This window comes from Heloderma suspectum, chromosome 4 (genome assembly GCF_057233095.1).
Source record: "Heloderma suspectum isolate Gila_16-S chromosome 4, 16-S_ref, whole genome shotgun sequence".
Classification (NCBI taxonomy): Eukaryota; Metazoa; Chordata; class Lepidosauria; order Squamata; family Helodermatidae; genus Heloderma; species Heloderma suspectum.
In genome coordinates, this window is record NC_139461.1 from 310,094,623 (window position 1) to 310,100,622 (window position 6,000).

Sequence of the window (6,000 nt, forward strand, 5' to 3'; positions counted from 1 at the left end):
CAAGGCAGCGTACAGCTTTAAATTCCATGTAACAAAAAAACGTACTACGGCAGCAAACGTTCATAAAACACCAGCAATCAAACATTACCGCAAGCCTACAACGTAATTGCAGCTACAGAGCAGAACAGTTCAATAAAACATAATCAGGGGAAGTAAGGCCAGAGTAAACGAGGACTTCGACAGAGCCTTGTAAAAGCCTGCAATGATGGGGCCTGACAGTTACCTTTCGCGCACGTATGTAAGTGTTGACAAGCTGCCTTTCTGGACCAAGGCCATCCTCCCACCTGGCCTCAGCTCTGTCTGCCACTGTGCCCGCATGCGCCTGAGAGACCGTGGGCGAGCCCTCTGTAAGTTGCTCCGGGCTCCCCAAAGGAAGAGAGAAGAGAAAGAGACCAATAAAAGCGAATCCCGGTGCCATCTTCAAGATTGCTTTGATCCTGAGGAATGCTGAGAGTTGTAGGACTTTTTTTTCCTGTCTAACCATGCATAGGATTGTGCTCTCAGAGTTCAATCCATTGCATGTTTAGATAGAAAAAGGTCCTACAACTCCCAGCATGCCCCAGCCAGGCTTAAACATTATACACACCCACCATATAGCTGTTCTTTCTAGGGAAGAAAGGAGCTGCAGGAAGGGGTGATTCAGAATGGAGAAGCAGCTGGATGGTAGCACTTAACCCTTTCTCCTCCCTCCGCTTTTCCTCCGCAGCTCCCCCTCAGTTGCTTCTCTTGCCCCTGCAGAGTTCCAGACACATGCTTACCCCCACAAGCAAGCATCTGGAGCTCCAAAGGCAGGGGAACAAGGGGAGGAAATAACTTGTAGAGGAATATTAGCGGCTGGGGGCTGGATTAAGCACCTCCTCACCCACTGCCATTTCTTCACTCCAAATTGCCCCCTTCTGAAGCGGCTTTTCTTTCTGCAACAAAAGTCACCAACGGGATTGTGCACAATGCTTCATTCTACCTTAAGCAGGTCAAGAACTTTTGTAGTCGCTTTACTCTGCATGACAGGAAAAGGTTCACCTGCTGAATGAGGGTGACTGAGTTTGCTGTTCAGAGCACAGGAGCAGAGCCAGGAAAAAGGTGGCAACCCTCACTGCCCTTTGGCCTCTTAAAGCAGCCTGGCACCCTCCAGATGTGTTGGGCCACAAGTGCAACCACAGCCAATAGGCCTGCTGGCTGGGGTGATGGGAGTTGTAGTCCAACACATCTGGAGGGTGCCAGATTGGGGGAGGCTGTGTTAAAATGCGGTATTTCAGAAATTTAGGCCAAGATGTTTTCCAGTCACCTGGAACCCTGCTTGGAACCCTGGAAAGCCATTGCTGCCAGTAAGCGTTGACAATACTGGGCCAGATGGACCAAGGTCTGATTCAGTAGAAGGCAGCTTCTGATGTTCCTGTGACTTTTGGCTGTTTCCAGTAAAGAAGCCAACAAACCAGTCAACAAAAGTAAAGCTATAAATACTGTCAGGTTTCAAAATGAGGGCTAAACTACTTGTTATGTTAAATGTATAGTATGCAGCTGAACCGAACGTCTTTTTTACTTTAGTGCAACCATGGAGTTTGGCACTAAAGGAGTTTTTCTTTCTTTCTTTAGCCCCCATGCTGGGCAGGTGGCTGAGGGGGGCAAATTTGGGGGAGGTCATTGGGCAGGAAGGTTTAACACACATGCCCCACGCAGGTGGTGGCCCCAATCTGGATTGGTGGCCCACACAATTACAGTAAAGAAAAAAACCTCTTAGAATCAGCTACACGCTCTAGATTTAATATCAGCCTTGAGGGGAATGGCTGCTCTTGAAGAGATATTGGTCCGGGCTTGCAGTGTGCCATGTGCCCTGCATGAGTAGCAAAATGTTCCTCGGGGGAACGCCTGAGTCAGGAGTCCAAGCTGTGGGCGCTGCCGTGGCCTGCCGCCGCCACCAGCTACTCACATGGCTCGAAGGAAGGAGGGAGGTGGGACCGGAACAGTGCCGTGCTTGGCTGCATGCTGAGCCTGCTCCTGCCCCCAGGGCCAGCTGTTGGGGGGAGCTGAGAAGGCGGGGTGGCGGCAGTGCTACGGGGCAGGGGTGGCGCCAGGGGCTGGCATTGTCAGGGATCTGCCCAGGCCCACCCACTCTTCAGCAGAGGATCCGCTGCGAACCACCACTGCCCCCTGCTTGCCCTCTCCATCTCAGGGGCCCTGTGAGAGAATGCGAGCGAGCGAGCGCAGGAGGGGAGTGAGGACAAGGAACAACAGCCATCACTGCCCCTGCACTCCCTTGCCGGGTGCTGGCCCTTTCACTGTGGGCAGTAGTGGGGATTCGAGCCTGAGAGAGACAGAAAGTGTCCGGGTGATGGTGGCAAGGAGGGGTCCCCCACCCACTCCGACAAAAAACCTGGAGCAGGCACTGCCATGGGTTGGAGAATGTAGGGGTCAGAGGGGCCCAGGACTCAGGGGGTATAAAGGGAAGACCTTGCCACACTGGTGGAAGGATATTGTATAATTACAGGAAATGTTCATCTGCACGGTGGAAGCCAGCCAGCATCCATGCTTTGCATAAAGCACAATCCACCAGGAAGTTCTTCTGCACAAGCCTACACAATAGCCCGTCCTTTTTTGAGGGTTACTGCCTCTGAACATGGAGGCTCCGTTTTTTATCGTGGCTAATAGCGCTCTTGACAGGTCTCCTCCTCTTCCATGAGGTCCCATCAAAGTTGTTGGTCAGGCCCTCCAAGCCATAGGCATGTTTCGCATGTAACAACAACGCAGACCATGGGCTGACGTTGAATCATGGGTTTTCATTATGTGCGAGCCCTGCGCTATGGTTTAACTATGGGTTGCTAACCACAAACAACCCAGGAAAAGAACCTATGGTTTGTTGTTGGGTTGTGAACCCTGGGTTGTCCATGGTTAATCCATAGTTAAACCATAATTCAGTTTGTGCGTAACAACAACCCACGATTCAACAACCCACGATTCAACAACAACCCATTCTCAACCCATACTCTGGGCTGTCGTTATGTGAACCAGGCCATATTCTGCCTTGGAATGTCTGGTGTGAAGATGTTTTTGAAGTGTAAGCTTTCAGAAAGCGGTATGTTTTTTAAAATAATGATAGATAGTGCCTCATTGTTATATGCATTTAATAAGTACTAGTATTACCTTTATGCTTTATTTGGGGTAGGGAGAGCCTATCCAGAACTGACTGCCAATCAATTTATTTATTGCATTTTTATTCCAGTCTTCCCCCAAGTTCAGAGCATTGTACATGTTGCTCCCTCCCCCATACACATTTAATCCTTTCAACAACCTTGTGATCTAAGATATTAGGCTGAGATGGTGACTATTCTTTGTTGTTCAGTCGTTCAGTCGTGTCCGACTCTTCGTGACCCCATGGACCACAGCACGCCAGGCCTTCCTGTCCTGCGCTCTCTCCCGGAGTGTGCTCAAGTTCATATTCATTGCATCGGTGATGCTATCTAGCCATCTCATCCTCTGCCGTCCCCTTCTCCTTTTGCCTTCAGTCTTTCCCAGCATCAGGGTCTTTTCCAGGGAGTTTTCTCTTCGCATTAGGTGGCCAAAATGAATTCATGGCCCAGTGAGGAATTGAACCCAGGCATCCTGCATCTAACACCATAGCCAATATACCAGGTCACAGTTTCCTGGAAGACCCCAAGTTCTAAGCATTATGTGGGATTTAAACAAAGTCTCCCACCATTTCTTGATTTTTCTTTCTTTCCCTTTTCCTTCCCTGGCATGTAAGTTACACCTTACACTTCTCAGGCTGCAAATCTCTGAGTGAACCCAGCATTTTCTGGCATTGGACTGATCCGGGTCACAGTGTCACATGCCCCGAGTTGCCGACCTCTGAGGAAGGAAGTGGCAAGGAGCTTTCGGACTGCTTTCCTTGGCTGCCTGCCCTCTTCCAGGGCGCTCTGTTGGGAGCCCTAGGGGAGAGAAGCAGAGGCTGAGGTGAGAAAGCGAGAGTGAGAGAAGAGTAAATATCTCCGGCAAAGAGGAGCAGACAGGAAAGGAAATCTCTCGGCAATAACTCATAGTCTCAGGAAGCCAGAAATAGGCAAACGCTCCCTCTGTGTGCAAGCTGAACGAGATGCCTTGACCTCTCAAAGCCATAGGTAAACCCCAGCCGGTGGGTTTCTTCTCCGCTCAGGCTGGAATGGATCCGGTGAAACCCAAGTGGATTTGGAGGCCTCGTCTCCTCCCCACTTGCAAGAAAAGAATCCTTTTTTTCCCCCAGGGCTGCTGAAAAAAAGAACCCCAAGAAAAACACACGCCTTCCTCCTGAGGAAATGAATTTACATGCAGCTCCTTGCAGCTGACATGAAAGCAAAGGGAGAGTCCCTCCTTTTTAATAACATTCTACAGACCAGTTTGCAGAATGGGAAACTTCATGGCTCTCGAGACGCCGGCCTGTTTCTCCGCAAGCCACCACTTTGCATAGTACTCTGCAGCTGGAAGGTTTGTGGGGCAGGGCACAAGGGCAGGCGGTACTTGTGGCAAATGAGGGCCAGGTCACGCGCTGCACGGCTATCGTGCAGGGCCGGCTCTCCCATGAACCAAGAGGAGCGTTTTGCCTCAGGCAGTGGATTTGGGGAGGGCGGAGGAGCGAGCAAACACCTGCCTGTTGCTGCTGCCGCCACCCGCCAGCTTCTCCCCACTGCCACCAGCTGCCCCAGAGAACTCTGCCATCACTTTGGGGGATGCTGGGAGTTGTGGTCCAATACATATGGATGGCACCAGGTTGGGGAAGGCTGCTTTCAAGCATTCTTTGGACAGCTTGAGGTGCAGCGGAGAAGTGGTAGGGGTGGGTGCTCAACCCTTCCCCTGCCACCACGTTCCCCCTGCAACTCCCCGTCCCAGCTGCTCTCCCCGCTTCAGAGTGCTTTGTCTGTGAGGTAAACAAGGGCTGGAACCTGGTGTGGGGAGGAATTCCAAGGAAAAAGTGACCGGCAGGGGGAGGGTTAAGTACCCGCATGGCTTTTCACCCGCTGTCAGGAGCTGCCAAGGGAACGGAGAGGCCAGAGCTCTTGTGCAGCCGCCCTGCGTCTTGAGCCACAGACTGGAGCAACACGATATTCTCAGGCTCTGGAGCACCTCCGCTCGCCCAGGCTGGCCACTGGGCAGAAAGAACTAGAAAGGGAAGGGCTTCTGAGACTTTGTCTCAGTGACAACAGCCCTCCTGCTTGTGTGTGTGTTGGTTTGGGTTTTCCCCTCAGTCAGTTCTGATTCTTGGTGTAAGGACATAAGGAGAGCCATGCTGGATCAGATCAAGCAAGCAGAACGGAAAGCATCGAGTCCATCATTCTGTTCCCGCAGTGGCCAACCAGCTGCCCTTGGGAAGCCCACAAGCAGGACGTGAGTGCAAGAGCACCCTCCGGCCCGTGTTCCCCAGCAGCGACTGGCATCAAGAGGTGTCCACACTCCGCATGAATATACTTTATGTGCAGCAAAGATCTGCTGGGAAGAGATCTTGGCTCAGGGGCAGATCACATGATTTGCATGAAGAACATCCAGGTTCAGGCCGCGGCATCACCTCCTCAAGGGAACAAATAGCGCTGACGGGGAAGTAGGGATGTATGAATCCCTTACCTGGCTCCGTTCCGGGGCATCCACAGTGGGGGGGAGGCGCTCCGTCCCTCCCCCTGGAATCCTCCCTGGCCAGCTCCACTCTGCGGCAACTCCGCAGAGCCAACAGCCAGGGCCGGCCGCAGCCGCAATTCCGGCAGCTGCTAGTCAGCTCTGGCCACTACGCCGGCTGCCATTTGCGCCCCTGCTCTTTGCCGTGATAGGCTATGTAAGTATTTACATAGCCTATCATGGCAAAAGGCAGCCACGCAAATGGTGGCTGCTACGACGACCACCATTTGCGGCTGCAGCAGCTGGAAGACGAGCCGCCGGCGGATCTGCCGCCAGGTAGGCTCTGTCCCGGGAGGATGTGGTGGTGGGGATTGCTCTGTTCCGCCACGGACTCCGGGGGGCCGGATCACTGCAGTCCATGGTGGA